The sequence below is a fragment of the Calliopsis andreniformis genome, chromosome 4, assembly GCF_051401765.1.
Source record: "Calliopsis andreniformis isolate RMS-2024a chromosome 4, iyCalAndr_principal, whole genome shotgun sequence".
Classification (NCBI taxonomy): Eukaryota; Metazoa; Arthropoda; class Insecta; order Hymenoptera; family Andrenidae; genus Calliopsis; species Calliopsis andreniformis.
The window spans coordinates 6,264,015-6,283,555 of record NC_135065.1 but is presented as its reverse complement, the minus strand read 5'-3'; the positions used below and the strand labels follow the sequence as shown (position 1 = coordinate 6,283,555).

The 19,541-nt window shown below is 37.5% G+C and overlaps 1 protein-coding gene across 6 annotated transcripts in view; it reads right to left on the bottom strand.

Moving 5' to 3' along the window:
• LOC143178038 (phosphatase and actin regulator 2) overlaps positions 1–19,541 on the bottom strand; it is a 309,101-nt gene that overhangs the window by 207,701 nt on the left and 81,859 nt on the right. The window lies entirely within an intron of this gene.

The following is a 19,541-nucleotide window of genomic DNA, read 5'->3' as shown; positions in this document are numbered from 1 at the left end:
TCATCGCTCCACGGAACTGGATGCAATGGGTCGCCAAGCGATTACAGAACCACTCGATGTTGTTCAAGATACCTTGAACAATAACCCTTGCTCATTGTTGCAGCTGCCGTGCCTGTTGCATCAAAGCGGTGGCAATGGTGGTCGAATGAGGCTCTTATGCCTCGACGCACGGCGACATATTGCCGCGGTTCGAGCGACATTCGAGTCCATCTGTCCGCTTGTAATATCGAAGCCGCGGTCTGGTTAAGCGGCACGTCACCGACGTTCCTATCTCCCCTCGTGGATCGTTCTAACAAGGATAATTAGTCCCCTCCCACGCAGGTCGACGGTGAACTTTCGAGAGCCTCAGCATCGAAAAATGGCGCATCGGAGGCTCGTTACGACGAAAATTGAAAGCCCTGGTCGCGTGTAACCTCGAGGACTAGCTGAGAGAGATTTTAGCGAGTTGTTTCGTTCGTGAATTCGAGAATGAAATTTGAAAAATTGTATATTATTATTATACAGGATGCCACGCTCTATATCACCTGAATTTTCTTGTAAACTATTTGTTGTGTGAAAGAATATTTCAAATGAAAGTTGTGTGGTATAGAAAGGAGCATAGACTCAATGCTAAATAACTTTCGTTTGAGACATTTTTTTCATGCAATAAATAGCTTATAAGAAAACTCAGATAATACGATTCCGTGATCCACCCTGTAAAGGGTGATCAGTTTAACTCGAAATTCTCTAATGAGTACTGATAGCACTTGCAAAGCTAACAGCATTTACAATACTCAGAGAATTTCCAGTTAAACTAATCTCCCTGTATATAGGAGTAGGCACTGCTAGGAGTAGAGAATATTCAAATGACCATCTCTCACAATACCAGGGCGTTAAAAAACCTCTCGCAAAAAGAAGGAAAAATTATTAGAAAAATGACACAACGCGCGAATAACTGCAAGAGATAAAACGCCAAATAAATCACCCCTTGAAGCCTCCCAAAATACGAATAAATCCTCCGAACACGAAATCTGTACTCCGGTGAATACATTTCCCGGGACAGAAAGGGGTAAATAGTGGGGCATAAAAATCGCAGGACCCTTCGCAAGAAGAGAAAAAGGAGTGGACCCTGCGAGGACATCGACGCGTGTCGAGGTGGGGGGATGCAATTAGGGATTAACGAGCATTTAGCTCAGGCTGGAAAGGCGAATAATGGAGATTCGATCCCCCACAGGGTGGAGAGGGTGAAAGGCGAGCCGTGCAAACCAAGGGGTGGCTTTATGGTTTCTCGTGCTTTGTGCCGCGAAATACTGTCTGCTCCTGGGCGCATTCCAGTCGCGAGAGGTCCCGCCCGTCCGTCCGTCTGTCTGTCTGTCAGCTCTGTTTACCGTCCGCGTATTTGTTTCCAGCCGTCAGAGGAAATTATACGAGATCGATCGATCCCCTGGCCCGTGACGGCAATTGTGCCAACCTTCGCGATTCAATTCGCCTCGATAAAAATTGAATGGGGACGCTCTGACTGTTCGATAGCGCTAATTGGAACCCCCTTGAAAAAGCGGCTTTTAACCAAATTTGGCACGGAACAGCTTAATCTTTAATCTTCTGCTATTATTGGCTAAGTATACTTCAATAGATTCTAATTATATTTGAGAAGATGTAAAGATTGTCTATGCTGAAATAGGTCACTTTAATATCGCCTTTGTTTTTGATATGAAATTTTAAAAAGCTAATAAAAAATAATCCTATACAGAAAATCCTTCGTTTAAATTATGACATGGACGATTTTCGTGCCATTAAGAACTGAGGAGATATTTATGTGACCTGCTTGAGCGTGGACACCCTCTGTATGAGGTAGGTGACTACAATTTCGCCATGCTGTTTAAAACGAAGGATAGGTAATATTTCTAAATGTGAATGTAGTGAAATTATTTAATGTTTCATAAAGCTTAGAGTCTTATGTGATACCTATAATAAATTATTATCCATAAAAGAGATTTTTAATTAGAGTTTAGAAGAAAATATTGAAAGACTGCAGCGGGCGAAATTGCCATACTCTGGGTACGCAATTTCGTTATATCGTAGTGGAAAGGGTTGCTAACTTGGTCTAAGAAAATGATTTTTCAGAGTATACTAATCAAGCTGATCAGATTGTCTGTCCTAGTACCAAATTTGTAGGCAAAACAAGGTAAGTTTTACTGAACACAGAGTCTTGTGTAAGTCATCCTAAATGGAGATGATAAACGAGGATGCAATGTATAAAAAGGTTCATCACGAAGAAATGAACAACAATTGAAGATTAAAATGTTTTAAAATAAGTTGTCCTTTTTTAGAAAATTGATAATGGTTAATAATAAAGATGTAATAGGTACGCTTGTACTTAACTTTTACATAATGAGTTAAGCCTTGGTGTATGTGTTAGTATAATAAAATAAAATCTTCAGAAAATAAGCATTTTGTCTTATGAAATATTTTTCTTATCTTATCTTGATAAGGTAAATTCTAGAGAAAGATAGGTGTATACCAAGATCTGATTTACAGTACCCAAGAATGAAACATAATCCATTAACAAATCTAGATACAGAAATTTGATGAACGATTAGTTAATTAAATTTCCAATTCGACTAATTCTCTAGTCTATGAATGCACCCAATATACAATAATTAATCCATACAGAATACGATTGAAATCAAATATGTACATCTCGAGCTACTTAAATCGCAATTAAATTTCGTTCATACCTATGATCACATACCATCAACCACAGCCCTAAAATGCATTCCAAACGTGATCTCATTAACACATATTTCCAAACCAAAAACTTCGAGCAACGAATAAACAAAAATTCATGAAAGCAGTTTCACATGAACTTCAGAAAATCTGCGAATAGCTAAAGAACGTAAAGAAAAAAATTCTACGGAAGTGCATTTCACGAGCGCGCTTCGTCACGAACACGTTTAACTGCAAATTGATGCTCCTTTTCAGGCATGATCATATAAGAGTAAACATACATAAAACTAAACATTCTAAAAACGATCGAGCAAGGGCACAGAGCTTCCCTCGAAACGGCCCACTAATATTCTCGTTCTTGCGAGAAGAAACGCATATCGATCCACAATTAAACAGAACACTCGACACGAAGTACCAACAGCGACGTTCCCACGAGCACCAACCCGCAGAAAAAAAAACCTCCCTGCCGCAATCCGCGGACAGGATGCAGTCAAAATGAATCAGATTTCCGGTAATTATCGGGAATCTAGTTTCACGGTGATCGGATTTGTAGGTGAGTCGAGGCCTGCAGCCGCGGGACCTGTCCTTGGAATAAATATCCTTTCATCGCGGAAGCAGCTGGAGATTCCGGAGGGAAACGTGGACGATCGCGGGGCGGCGAGGACTCGATCGTCCACAGGATATTGCCTCGACGGTACGCAACGCGACTACCCGCGGAACCTAATGAAACGCCACGCTCGAGAGACTCTCAAAGAGCCAGCGAAAAAGTTCGAGAAGCCGAAACACGTTTCGTTCTGGGACGACGACGTCGTTGGCGGCGTCGGCGACGGGGCAATAAGAGAATGAGCCAGTGACGCTCAACTTGACGGAATTTGAGAGACAAAATGGGATGACTATTTTGGAATCGGTATTAACCATCGAGAGAATTATTTAAAATGGAAAAGCTGCTATGGAAATAAGAAGCGCATTTCGATTCATTGTTTTTTGGGTCTACTTTGTCTGAGGCTGTGAAGCAAAAGAATGTGTAGATAGAAGTAGCATGCATTGATTTTGGAGATATTGACATTCGAAATTTTCAATTTCAATATTTTATTATGTCGTCGTTCTTTGAAGGGAAGTTACTTTGATTTCATCTTGTTTTGTTAAAAATCTAGATAGCTATTCTTATATAGTGTCCTGCTTACAATTAGTGAATATTGTAGACACTATTTCGTATGTTTAAAATATGGAAGCTATGGAAAATATTGAAACTGACTTTTCTTCAAATTATAACTAACTAATAAAAGGAACTCATTTTAAAAAATTATTGAATTATTACCTTCTCTCCTATTATAATAAAAAATTCATTAAACCCACTATGGTATTAAAAACTGAAGAAATCCTTTTCAACGAATTTGACATATTAATTATTTGCCAACGTACAAGTGACAGGAAATAATTGTTTCATGCTTCTGGGGCGAATTCTCCACAGCAGTTGAAACAATCGATGTTCATTCCGTGGTACTTGCCATTTTTAGCAATAAAATCTGTTGTCTTTCATTTCACGTTCCTGCCTTCGTTACGTTAACATCAACGGAATGAACAATCGTTATCGGTCCCGCGATGAGTGCCACTTTCAAAGCCTCTGTTGTTCCAATTTATTCTTCCTACTCCAAATCACGTCAAAGCGAAATTAATTTCGAGAGACGCAACGGTTCACGGTGAAAAGTGCTTTGGTTTTGCAGAATGAATGTTGTTACACTGCGATATCATTAAAATGCAGTGACATCTATTCTATCGTTAACATAAATAAAAATACCTCAATCCCATCGAATTATATAAAATCGTCATTAATATTACCTGTAAATTATTCCCAACACTTTCAATCTGTTTATTATAAATACATGTACATATCAATCTCCTTACGCGCTTTAATTATCGAGACCAAACCTGCCATTCAAATACACGTTTTAATCTCCACACCTTGATGGAATCAACCGAAATGAAACGGTACTGATTCCTAATTAACGAAAATATTTAAACTATTCCTGTTCCTCCACAGATAGAGAGAAATTGGAGTGTACCAAATCATTGACGCAATTAATTTATAAGTACTATTTCAATCGAAATAACACTTAAATAATTATATGTATATTAATTTATATACATATGCAATGAGAATTGATTTTCTGCTAAAAGTAATATAAAAGTAATATAAAAATAAATAATAAACAATATTCCTAGATAATGTAGGATAATATCTTCATAAATATAGCAAACTCAAATTCAAAAATAAAAGAATCGATTCACGGGAAGATAATAAGTTACTGAATCAGTGCAGGTAGTCACTCAAAAGCATTGAAATCACTCCTAGATTGATTCATTCTCTCTGAATAAAATTGATATTGGACATTCTCCCCGAGAACATCCGACACTTCTCGATATCGCCCCTTTTATCGGGCGCGCGTGTGTTTCGTCGTCGATAAATATGCAAATAATTGCGTCTGACCGAACTCCGGATGCTTTTGGAGTCATCGATTCCAGTGGCTCTCAGCCTGGCGCGATGGAAGTAGACACGCGTTATTTTCGAACCACTTGTGCCGAACAAGCGCACATTATGAGTCTATGCGAGGGCATGAGTCAGCAACGACCATTAAGCATAGTTGTTGACCCGCTGGAGCAAGAGAGCGGAGTCTGACTCGAACGAATGCTTCGCTCGAGCTTCGTTCCTCGCTCCTTCGATCTTGTTTCACCTGTTTTTCCTGCTAGAACACACACGGTCTGCTTTCTCTGAACGACTCAACTCTGAGCTCGCCGAGGTTTTTGAAGGTTACGATAACCCACTTGCAGATCGCATTAGAAAGGCATTAAGTACCGCGAAGAGCGATCGAATTTCTTTTTGGTCACAGGAAGAGACGCTTCTTGGCGAAGTTATTGGGAACAGTTTGTCGGTAGAAATTGAAATTTGATTCTGTTAGTTACTGAATCGTTTGGAGCAAGTAATTAAATAGTATCGATGCCTGTAATGGGAGTAAAATGTTTCTCTTGAATGTATTAATGGTGAAGCTAATTGAAATTGTGGAAACAAAGCCAAGTCGAATCGATAATGTTATGAACGAACGAAGCTATGTAAATCGTAGGCTCCACAGTCGAATCGAGCCGAAACCACTGGAATCGAATCAAAGTGAAGAGGACTCACCGCGAGCAAATCAAACTGAATTGGAGCCATTGACATTGAACTGTAGTGGAATGGATAAGGTGGAGGCAAACTGGAACTATTGGACTGAAGTTATTATAACAGAATGGTCGTAAAATTTAGTTAGAATAATTAAATAGCAGTTGAATATAATTTTCAACCATTAGAAATTAATTTCGGGGATATGAGAACGTATTTGAGACCAGGTGAAATAAATTTTCTTATGACATTAATGCAAAGTAGGTACTTGCATTGGAATGAATTTAATAGGTAGTGTTTCCTCGGTAGTAGCTCACTGCTCAGTGACGAATTTATAGCGTGGAATTGTTTATTATGGTCAACTCATGCTCATAAAATCCCTCTTTGGTCTAGGTTTTCATGAAATGATTTCTGATCATGGGTCGTTTATGATCGTTCTCAATGCTCGAAGACCTCCTGAGACTTGACCTTGCAACCCTGACCTACGACCCAGAAATTCCCTATTTCTAGTCTTTACTCCCTACTCCCTACTCCCTACTTTTTCCTCTTAGGCTCTCTCACTTCCTACTTTCTTATTTCTATATTTTATATGTCCTACCCCTGCACCACATTAAACAAACAAAAATTCAAAGCCTATAGAACACCTTGTAGTTACATTGAATCAAGTCCTTTCAAGTTCCTTCCTACTCATTCTAAATAATACAAATTTGAAATAAAAATTCTAGGTTTCCCTTATTGTAACTACATCTAAGTTATTACTATCCCATGACTGAGCTACACAATCATCCCCCAAACACTGAACCAGATAATTAAACTGAGCCATTGAGAGTAACAACAATCTGATCCCACTACGTACTCGAAAAAATCAGAAAAATAGGCGATCTAAAATATATAGCTTCTTTCAATTTCAGAGAAAAATGTGGCTTAGTCCACTTTTGTACTTAATGTCTCAATTATTCTTCGACTAGAAACACTTTAAATTGATTAAAATTAAAATTTTTGTTAGTGAATCCAAAGAAAAACATCACTCAGTTGCTCGTTGTGAACGCAGCCGTACAACCAGCACCGTTATTCCCCACCTCGCGATAGCGACACGGTGTAAACGTACTCGTACTACGCGCAGCGTATTACGCGACGAGTAATGCGTTTACCTTGACGTACGCTACGTACTACGTGGGGTTACCTACGTGCTCTGCCAGTCACACAATTAACGAGCTACACGTGACGGGGTAGCTGCGATAATTCGACTTCTTTTTATTGAGACAAAGCGCTCCTGTTGTAAGAAAGATCGTCGAAAAAGTAATCCATTCAAATTATCGGTGACTAATTTACATACCTAATAACCATACTATTTTAACGATACAAGATAAAAGTCTGTGACTGTAGACACGATAAAACTAGTGTATGTCTTAATTATGGAGACTTCTAATATTAATGGAGATGTAACACAGATTAGAAAATTGCTAGTGACATAAATCATATTCATAGTGTCATGGGATTTTTACCTATTTACTTCTTATAAGTTTGCAACTGAATAGCAGTAATGAGTTGATAGAGAAAGGGGAAATAAAATGAAAATGAATGGAAAGTACTCTTCTGGTTCATTAAATGAGAAAGCACAGAGTGAGAGAGTGACTCTCTAGAGTAAAGTCACAGTTACGAGCTTATAGAGAAGAGCTTTTCATACAGAAATTTAAACAAACTGAAGGAAAACGTGTGCCTCCAAATTTAACCCCCCAGGACACACTTTCCAGCTAAGGATCGCAGGAGAAACAATGCGAAGAGTAACATACAGGATTACCTCTTTCTCGTTGAAGTATTTTAGACACAATGTGTGTTTAAGCTCGATTACTCAGGCGACCTCGTAAAATTGAAGGCTACGACGTCGTGTTACTATTTCACGGAAAGGATTACGGCGGAGTGCAAATAGAGGAGCGACTGGCAATTCATGTGGTGCTTTATGCGACAAGAATATGTCCGCTACTAACATGAGAGCTTTTGCCTAAGGGTAACGTGGTTACGCCGTTCCCATGAGAAGATAATTTTTATATAAGTGGACAGACAGCAGTACACGCGGGGAGAAAGATTAGAACGTGACTTGGATTAAAGCTGGCTATGTAAAAACATCCCTTACGAAAGGGTGGGTGGAAATATTGTCTGCCAGACAAGAAATAAAAAAGGGAGGGTGAAAAAGATGTATTCCTTTCTTGCTATGCTCATATTACTAATGCTTTCAGAAGATGAAAATAAACTATAGTAATTTTGAAGGAACTTTTGGCCTTGAGTTATGCCTCAATCAAATATCGATAGAGACGTACACCAGTGTGTATAAATATTTAGACACCTTCACTATCATGAAAAACGCATAAAGTACATTTAAACTAAAATTCTTAAAATAAAATAGTTTTGGCTGCAGATCTTATCTCTAGTAAATATACTTTTTTATTTATACTGACTGATATATGTTATTCTCATCAGTATTTATAAACCTCGTATAATAATTGTTTATTTCATGAATTTGCAATCATGTGGAAGTATCCAAATACTTATTCACAGTAGTGTATGTTGCTAGTTAAAGTACACTCAATGTTAATTCTTAAAATTCTGTTTGAGTACAGAATAAACTTGAGAAATTCTCAAAGCAAGAACTACGGTCCCATCTGCACGAAGCGAAATTTAAAAATTTACTTATGTTGTGCTCTTTACTGTGTTACTGCACAGGAAACTTCATTTCTCTTAACTTATAGATGTATAGTAGAATGTAAGACTATATGCAAAAATATCGCTCTTTCCTTGTTTCCTCATCCGTCGTATAATAAACAAAATTTTTATATGAAGACATGGAACACTGAAGTCATTGAAGTAAAAAATGAAATAAACGACGAACATTGAAAAAGTAATCTCATGACTGCCACTCAAATATTTATACATTCTTCAAATAAATATAATTTTAATATAAAAAGCATACTCAGCAAACTAAAGAGCAAACTAAATTTCAAACTTGAAAATTCAATACATTTCCTAAATAAATCAGTTTAGTATACAACCTGTACTCTACTTTTAATATTTCCTATATTTTTGCATATTATGTCCACCCTGTATATCTTTACATATTTAAATTTTTCATAAATGCATAAACCTCTGCAATTTATTCATAATTAAAATGCACATACCTGTCCAACGTTCAACGAAACTGATTTACGAAGAAAATCGTCACTTCTAGTTGAGAAACGCTTCACGTCACTCTCATATGCGATTCAAATTTCGCGCACTTTTTGGTTACACGAAGGGGCTTCTGTGGAACATTGACAGTGCATCGACAGGCGTCAGAAAATTTCAAAAAATTACAGCGTACAGCGAAAAACTCTTTGAGATAACACTCACCCAATAACATTAGCTCATGAGGAATCGTTTCAGATAGAATTTTTAGTTGAAAGCTCGTAAATAAACTATTTTAACACGAAAAATAAGAGACTGTCACAGATTCCAAAGCATGGTTACGAGTTCCCTCGTTCTATGTCGTTCCCCAAGCAGTCCACGGTCCGTTCCACTACTGCCCTCTGTTCCAGCGTTCCTTGTCCATGTAACCAGCGTAACGCGAGCACTATCGTATAATCTATTTAATAAGACGTTTTACTAATATTTCTAGCTTCAGATTTTACACGAAAATACAAAAATCGAAATATCGAGGCTTTAGAAAGCTAAACTGAGTAGAATAATGAAGAATTAAACGTTTGTTCCATGAAAAAGTAAGAAGAAACAGAGAGACGATCTTCACGTGTGAACGAGCGCGAGGGAACTGTCAGAGGCAACTGCGCAGGCACAGTAGTAATCACGTGACTACGGTTCAAATGCCTGTAGATGTCTGTAGATTCTATGTAATTTGTAAATAAACACGCGTTTTTTTAATTCAGTTCTTCAATTTACTTTTATATTACTTACAAAATTGTATGGAGGGAAGTAGGAAATTTTATTTGAGAAAGTTAAGATTATTTTAGAGTCTTATGAAACATAGTATTCATAAAACAAAATAATTATCAACTCTGGAAAAGAAAAATAAAGATACAGAGGCTCCTTCACCATTTTTATTGCCTTTCACAATTTTTATTTTTTATTATAAGTTCCATATTTGGTTTATCGAGGAAAAATGCTAAAAAATGTTTGTTAATGGAATTGCACACTATGGTCTTTCATGGCTCTACTGATTTCTGTTACTGTACTGCAAAAGAATTGCAAATAAAAATGTTCTTTAGCTCCTTTTTATATCTGAATTTTATTATCTTCAAGTATCCACTTGAAAGTGTTTCAGCAAATTGTTACAAAATTTTTTATATAGTTCTAAATGTGCAAAAACTACGATGACTTTGAAACACCCAGTGTGCCATATGGCAGTCAAAAAAAGAAAAGAAAAAAAAACGAAGTACCAATTTAAATAAGCGTTACTAAGGGTCTTTAAGGAAAATAGTGAAAAATATCTCGAGCACTTGAGAGCTAGTTTTCCGCCAAGCAACATTTCCTTTTACGAGTTCAACAGCGTAACGCGATACTTTTCGTCGAATTTGTAAAAAGCAAACTTTTCCTGCCCACTCACTGCAGCTTTTTACTGCAAGAATATATTACAAGCGACAAAAAAGCTTGTTCTGCACGCGTTTCCCCTGTTGCATACCCCGTACCGGAAGTCGCTGTTTATTTACGGCTCGCACGAACCTTTTAACGCTGCAGAGCAAGTTAACGTTGCAAAATTTGCCTGCGTCATATTAGGCTGGTAAATATACATTAGTTCCTAATGCGTTCCTTTTTGCAAAGGCAATGATACGCAATGTCTAGGAGAAATTACTCTGAATTTGATAGTAAAAACTAATTACGACACTTAGGTAGAATTTACTCGATGCAAAGCAGATATATATTACAATTGCAAACATGTGCCTATGTTTAAAAAACTATGTATACTTAATAAAAGGCTGATTTCTGAGAGGTATCCTCGTTAGAAATATTTTTCAGGGAATTTCATTCGTATCTGGAAATTTAAAAAACGATGTAAAATCTATAAAAAGAAATTTTGTTTACGATCAGATTTCTTAGTGGAATTGCACTTTCAAGTACAGTCGTTCGAGTGTTACAGAAATTGTTGCTAATTTCGGAGAAAGAGAAGAGATAATCTTATCAACTGTTATCTTTACTGTGCCCTTTTCTTATCATGTACCAAAAATCTCGTTCAGCTGTAACGATTCATCACGCTAAATATCAGGGATTCACCAGCTCAACGAGATGGCAACGCACCAAGAGATCAGATTCGATTTCTAGACGCGTCTCCGTTAATAACACGGAAAGGATTTCAATGGAGCACTTTCTACTCTCCCACGGCGGATTCGTGACTGATTACACAAAGTCTCGGCAGACTTTGTGCACCTGATGAGCCAACCTGACTTTGGGACTTCAGGAAGCTCGGGACTCCGAGGTTTTTATCTCGATCGAAGTTCGTGGAGAATTGACTATGTAATGAACTACCCTCACCTTGAATCTCAACGTAGATTCACGTGATTGATAACATTCTTTCTCCTATTTAATCCTATTTTATATAATCCTATTAATAATTTTATATATCTTATGTATCCTATTTTAACATCAAATTTTCTCAAAGAAATTGCATTAAAATTAACTGGTTGCATATTCTGCTGAAGTATGTCAAAGCCAGTGATATTAAATTTCAAAAACATAAAGTATTGTTAAATATGCTTTATCTAAAATTAAAAATTGAAATGTATTCATCTTTCGAATTTTAAGTCTCACATGCATAAATGCAACTACGCTGTTCTTCACAGATTCTAGTGTATGCAGCTCCAAACTCAGCTACCAACTGCAAGCATACAGCGAACGAAGGTAGCCTTTCGAAAGCTGAGAATCGACTAATCTTGTAACGAAATCCATCGACAGAGTAGAAACGCACGTACGCGGAGTTTGCTCGCGCGACGCCAGCAAATAAAGATTAATTTCCAATGTTGACGGAAATCGTATCCTGTAATCCTCAAGATAAAACGCTGCCACACGTTACACCTGTCGATACGGAACACATGAAACACGTCTGCTCGCGCTCGATCGTCTGACAAAACGCGTGGCGATTTTTCATGTCGTTTAATTCCTTGCTCAGATTAATCAAGGTACTTGGATTTAAGCTGATAGAATTTGAATTACTTGACTAATCTCAGGAAATCATCAAAGTGTCCAACACACAGAGAGCATAAAATTATAGAAAATGGAACTTCGAATTCAATTTGTTGAAAAATAAAGTTATATTGATTTGAAATAATCTTAACAAGAATTTCCTGTACATGTATTTAATTGATTAAAAAAATAGTATTTTAAAATGTTGAAGAAATGTTAAGAAGAAATAACTATCTATGTAAAATTAGAATCGTGTGGCCATGTGTTATTATCTCAAGTAGTTAATATCACTAGTTGACAAAATCATACGAAATTAAATCGATATCTGACCATGCATTAAAGTAAAGGAAACTCGATGTATGCACGTTTCCTAATCGAATGAAATTCTGGGGTCTAGGAGTGGAAGGGTGCGAAGCAAACAGGACGAAAACGAATCTCAGCTGTCTCAGCCATGGAACACGAGGAATGAATTATCCTCGGGTCAGGGCGCCCTAACTTCACGTTTAAAGTCACCATCAGCTTACACGAAAACCGCTTCTCGCTTTCGAGTAAATTAATAATCCACCAGAGACGAAGTTTTCACCCGAAGTGTGGTTTGATGTTCTTTGGACGAAGCAACCGCCAGGGGAGAAATTTACTTCTAACGTTTGATGTGCTGGGGAAAAGACAGTTGAAATAGGAACTTGAGGAACTTTTTAAGAAAAGACTAAAGACACAATTTTGCCGATATTTATTGGATGATAAATCTCGTTCAGATTAGTGAAGCTGCTCGAATTCAAGCCACTTGAACTCAACTAATTTGACTGATCTGAACGTGTCTAGATGAAATAGAAACTTGAAGGAATGTTTCAAGTCAAAAAAATAACAGATTTACATTGGTCAAATTGCTCCAAATATCTTACATTCAAGCTGCTTGAATTCCAGTAACTTGACTAATCTGAACAAGGGTTTATAGTTGATGATAGTTGAATATTTCTAGTACCTTATGAATTATTTTATAAATTCCACAATCCTACCTTCCTCATCCTAACAGTCAACAGTCAATATCTATACAATTGAGAAAAGTAATATTATTTAGACATGACTGGGCAATACTTCCAGAGATAAAATGGAAAAGAGTAAGTCAGGGAAAAAGAAAAATGACAAAACTATTTTTAACATATATTTTATAGATAAATATTTTATACTTGATCCTCAATATTCATAAATATATCTATCTACACGGAAAGATATATGAATAATAAATGCATAAAAAATGTCTCAGCTGCGTTAGACTTTTATAACCAGCTATATCTTTTGCCTCTGTGATAGCTATATAAGCTACTAAAATATATTAGTACTTACATTAAAGCTCATGGAAAGAAACATTAATTAATATCTAAAATTCCCAACACAGACTTCCAAAGCCCTTTCAGCAAAATATTATTCCCATAAATACGCCAACATCGCCAGGCGAACATTCTCCACAAATGGCGAGTTAATTCGTCTTTCCAGCTAAAGAGATTAATCGGCGACAGGTTGTTTCGCGGCAACGAGCGCATAAATCACCGCGAAAATCCATCGAGCGAAATTTCAATCGGGCTGAAAATTGCGTTCCAACGAAAATTCCGGATTTATAAGGGACCACGAGAAAGTTCGTTGCTGATTAAACCCTAGAACGACCCTTCGATTTTTTGGCGCAACTAACACTGTGGAGTTGTGCATGACACTACAAAAAATTAATATTTAAAATAATATTTGTTATTTTCGGGAAATTCTTCTGTCATTTCTCTTTCAGCATATCAAGAAGACAGTGGCATGTCCCAATACCAGTTCACAGATAAACCAGAATTTCTTAGGTTACTTCAAAGTGCACGCTAAATATGCATTTATCACTTGAATTTTCTTGTAAGCCATTTATTGTATAAAAAAAAAAAAAAAAAAAGAAAAAAAAATTGAAAGTTGTGTGTATAGAGATATACTCTCCATATGAATCAACTTTCATTTAAAACATTCTCTTCATGCAATAAATAATTTACAAGAAGATTCAAGTGATACTAGGCATGACCATATGACAACCCCTTTAATATCAAACAATTTTTATTTAAAAAATCTTTCTATAGCTCTTAGAATTTAATACATAATCAAGACAGTAATTTTTACTGGGACAGTCTGTACAGATATTCAAGTTTATAATTCTGTGGGGTTGCTGATGACCCCAGGGGGTCATTCTAGAGTCCCGCTTATTCGCGGTTCAGGGAATCGGATATTCTGGTCACTGCGCGGCGATGTATCGCGGATAATCGATCGTTTCGGGACTTTTCCACGTGTCACGTTATCGAAATTTATCCTACGACATACTTTCGGTAATCCCGCGATCCCCAAGCTATTTGTCAGCGGCCAGAACAAAGGAATGTTAAACAGCAACGCTGGAAGCGCGTGGTTCGACTTCGTCGAGTCGCGTTGGACACGCGAAATGCCTAACGACGTTATTATTCTCTCCAACGTGAGAAGAGGGATTTGGTCGGACATCCGCGGTCGCGTGACGGCGTAAAAATACCAAAGAATGTAAGGATCAAGATAAACTATGTCCGGTCCTCTAAAATAGAGCCCCAAATGCGCGGGTGGAAACGGCTGAGGGTATTTTTGCGACGTTGAACGGAGGAAGCATTCGTTGTTTCTCGTTTCTTTCGATTTGGCGATCCCTGGCGCAGTTGAGTGGTGCTATCAATCACGTGGGAGGAGGCTACTTTCGTTTTTGAGGAACGAGCTGCACTCGAGGACACAGTAATGGGCCAAATGTTAGAGATGAATTAAGTAGCGACTCTCGTGTAACAGGTCTAAACGTCGATTTGCATAAATCAATACGACAAACGATTTTTGGTGTTGCATTGGGGTTTCTCAAAGCTTTTTTACTGCTTGATGAATATTCAGGGTAGGCTAGGAATTAATTGCTGTGTTTCTGGTTTTGCAAAGTCGCATATTTGATTGCTAACAGGACTTTTCACTTCTTTTTAGCTTACCAGAAATACAGTTTAACTTAACAAGGTTTCTAATTGAGAAGCACACACCTCATTAGAGTACTTCAATAGTTTCGCAGAAGTTCTTCAGAAATACATTAATGCTCCATTTGCATCCAGCACTTGCAGGTTAATTGCTAGATTTTTAATTGAGATAAACTAAAATAAGTAATATTACAAGGAAGGTTCTCTTAATACTAGTATAAGAACTCTTCGATAAAATAGACAATCTCTGCTTGAAAACCTACAGCAAAAACCATGATCCAAAATCCTCTCAATCTATTTCCTTAAGCTGGTGCGTAGTTCAGATTAGTTAAATGTTTCGTGGACAGCACGAGCTGTCATCCCATTGCGGTCGTTAACAATGCCATTTACGCAACGAGAAATCGCACTGACAGATTCCCATTGCCATTGTCCCAGTTACAGCGAACAATAGTTACATAAAACTGGCGATAAACGTAATGGCTACTGATTTGGCGATCTGCCATGTCATCGATGTTCCCTGCTCATCCTAACGTCAACGTATTTACCGATGCAACGCTGTCGAACAATTACTGTGGACGGATTTAATCGAATCATACAGCGCGAGAAATACAGAAGACAGCAGAGCATGAAGCACGGAAAAACGAGAAAGGAAAATATATACGTCGTCGGGGAAATGTGCCTTGAACAATGCGAGAATTTAATTTGAAAATGTATCGAACTCGATTGTTCTGCAGAATATACATTACATCTCATTTAATATTTCTGCACATTTTGAATCAAATGATATGAAAATTTCCGCTGTTTTATCAAGAATGATATTTTTTTAATTATTCATTCGAGGATATTTTTATGTGGCAATATTCGCTGAAGGTTTATCTTCATTCGTAAAGATACGTAATTAAACGAATGAACAAATTTTTAACAAATTGAATATTAGGAAAAATAGCTGTGTAACTTGAAATTTAAAAAAATTTCATATATATGAGATATACGTATAAATTTACTCTCGATTGACTAAAATATAAAGGGAAAATAAAACAATAACATTTCGAGCATTTCAACTGCATATTTGCCACTCATGACGAACACTGAATTTCTCTCATGAAATTCCCTCCACATTTAGTCAGATTTTCAATACAAACCTACTATATGAAAAAGAACAGTATCCTTTCAATATAGAAAAATAAAAAGGTTGATAAAAATAATTGTAAAAAAAAATTTCTCTCTTTTCCAAATTTAATCCAAAATACACAGAAAAGCTTCAATCACAGTCTGCAATTTTCACACGCGTGGAAGGGGCTTAAATCTTTGTTGGTGGGACACAGCTCAAAGTATCCTTGAACAGCATTACAATTCACGACTACATAACGAGGCACATGCACCAAACAAAACTCAGAAAGTCGACAGTTGTTCTTAGGTGTAATTGCAGTTGCAATCCCAGTGCCAAAGTTGCAGTTTGCACTGTGCAGCCAGCGGGACAACCGATTAGCGGAGGATTAACTGCAACTACTGAGAGCATTTTCTGGCGACAAAAGCTGGGAACAAACTATTTACCCATTGAGAAATGGGGTAACTAATTGGGACACTGGACTATTGCGTTGAAAAGTGGCTTAGTAATTTTCTAGGAATAAGAATTGAGAAATATTTGAAATAAGAAATTTGCATGCGATCAAATTTCAATAAGTCTCAAATTCGTACACAGAAGCAATATTTTTCTGATCCATTAAATTAAGAAAATTCTCTATATTAATTTTCTCAAAAAATATAATAATATATCTCACTAAATGTCCTAATGAAATAATTAATTATAATAATGTAATTTACAGAAACTTTGAGTCACAATTACTTTGCTCCAAAATTAATCTCAAGTGATTGTCAATCAGAAAATCCGAGCCAAGGAGGAAGATGTTCCTCCACCCCAACTAAATGCATGTATGCACACATGCATCGTCAGGACGAAGTCAATCAAATTACCCATCAACGATGCATTTCCCTTAATGCTTCAACTTCCTCGACGACCGATCGATAGCTCACAGACTCGGTAGAGAATCCATCAAATAGGGGAAAGGACTTCTCTAAGTGAATCTTGGCAAAACCTAGCAGATATTCGGTCCAACAAAACTAAAAAAAGGCATTCAGAAAAATCGTCGAATGATAGAAGAAACGACCCCTTTCGCTATTACAGAGACGACGAGGGACATTTTTCTCTATGAAGATATGACCCATTGCATCTCAGGACCATTTGCAGAAACATTTGTCGGGATGTTGAACTCTCTATTTGAACGCTGTTACTCATGGTATTCGAACAGTGAGCTTAATGGACATCGAGTTGAAAGTAGAATCAGAAAATAGTATTTCTAATTTCATTGGAAATTCTCTCGAGCAATTCTTCTCTTCATGGTTAAGATAGTAGAATGTAAAATAAGTTTCCAAGTTAAACGTTCTATCTTATTAATGACCAGTCTGCTATTAATGAATCCTCTATCTAATGGACTGGCTATCTATGCTAGAGTCTGTGCCCTTTCTTTACTGCAGTAGCATTAAAATAGTGGAAGTAGGAATTTATAGACAGTAATAACTTTCAAAAGTGCAGTGATGCTACAAATAATCACTGGAGACAAAAATACTCATTTTCTATTATTCACTAAATTCTCTGTACCTACTGTTAAAATTGCTGTTAAAATTTTTGCTGAAACTGAAGTATGTATAGTGCTCCACTGACAAGTTCATCCCTGGCAACAATACAGATCTATTGTTTCCAGGGCTCATCTCGTCAGTGGAGCACAGTGCAAGAAACTGACGAAACTACTTTCTCAGATTCTCAGGCTACTTAACCCAACCAATGCATCACACACAAGAAATCATAGAAATAAATAAAAAAGATGGAGTTTCCATACGAAAGATACCACCAGCTAAAAAAAGGCACATTTATTCTACAAAATATAACATGACAAATTTCAGACCACTCATAAACAAATCTTCATCTAATTTCGTCCAAAGTCCTCATCTCTCTGTCTCCGAATCACGATTCCACGGTCAAAAAAAGGAGACACTGTCCCAAAAATTCGCGCCGCTTGGTCGTCACTTGCCATTCATCGCGGTCCTCGACAGTGCCAAGGTCTCTCTGCTCGTTCCTCATCTTTTTCCTTCCTCGTGGCAAGTTCTTGTCCGTGCCCCCTCTCCGTCGTCCCTCACCCTCTTTCTTACGCTACTCAGCGGCTCGAGTTGTTCTCCGCCTTGGCACGTTTTCAGGGTTAAAAAAGAAGCATCAACGACTGGAGAGCGCGGGCAGGGGAGGATTCCTGTGCCCCCTCTGGCCGCGGTCATGGTGACGAGGAAAGAGAGAAAGAGGCCTCGACTTCCAGCGGAAGTCGAAAGTCAGCCCGCACCTTTTTCCACCGATCAAGTCCCGCTGGCGGTGCGCCAGCCTTCCTTCCCATCGTTCTCGAGATCACTGAAATCCTCCAGCGGAAAGAAGGATCTTCGAGCAGACCACAGACGATGGCACGGTTCAAAACATCAAGCACGAAGCTCGAGAAGGGTCGATATTGCGCGGGATAAAGGGCATGATTTAAAGATGTCCCCAAATCGAGCACTTTCGAAGGATTCATGGCTCGTGAGAAGAATAAAGTTAGTAAGTCGAGCTTGAAGATAGAGGAGAATTAAATAGCCAAAAAATGATATTTTGGTGGTAAAGATTGAGGGACTGATAGAATTTATGATGCAGGCGTGACTTCTTTGCTATTTTTGAGTTGAAGAATTTCACCTCTGCATAATTATTGCAGCTGTTTAGTATTAGCGTCGTAAACAGGAAAATTCCAAATCTCGAACAGGACAGATTCTTGGTTTTTTTATTGGACTCAGTAGCAATTGATCCTGGCGACTCTTCGAGTCCTGGTCTTTGAGTAAGGCCCAGATCATGTACTCGTTGGTTTACGTTTCCTCTCCTGCTTAATGTACCAAAAGGTGGGCGGAATATAAACTATTTCGCCATTGGTCCTCTGTTCTCCCTTCCACTAAAATTCGTTGTAAAAAGGGGAAACAGAGATTTCGTCGAAAGAAGCTACAAAACAAAAAGGGAGAATGAAACGAACTTTAGAAAATACACTGTTCTCTTGCTTTTTTGGCTCTTGCACGATCCTCGTTAATGACCATCAGTAATCCCTTAAGTATTTGTTATTGTAGATCATTAGATGTTTTTCACAATAAACTTATGTTAGACTCGAGTGTGTTAATTGAAGCAGCATACCTTTTATCAATACACTCAAAATACTTGGAAAGGGTGAAATTTTGAGAAAGAAAGAAATTTAATATTTTTATGTAGATTTGCCTTTATTAGTATCTGTACAATGTCAAAAGAATCGACCTTGAAAGTTGAAACAGTTTTAGGTTTTAAAAAGACTAGCTGTTGAGTAAGGAAGAAAATGACTAGACTTGATAGATTATTAGATGGTCAAGTTTGACTCTGTACGAAGTTGTACTTTGGAATGGGAAGTGATGAGTAAGTTGTTTTGGACGAACTTGCAAAGCCTTTA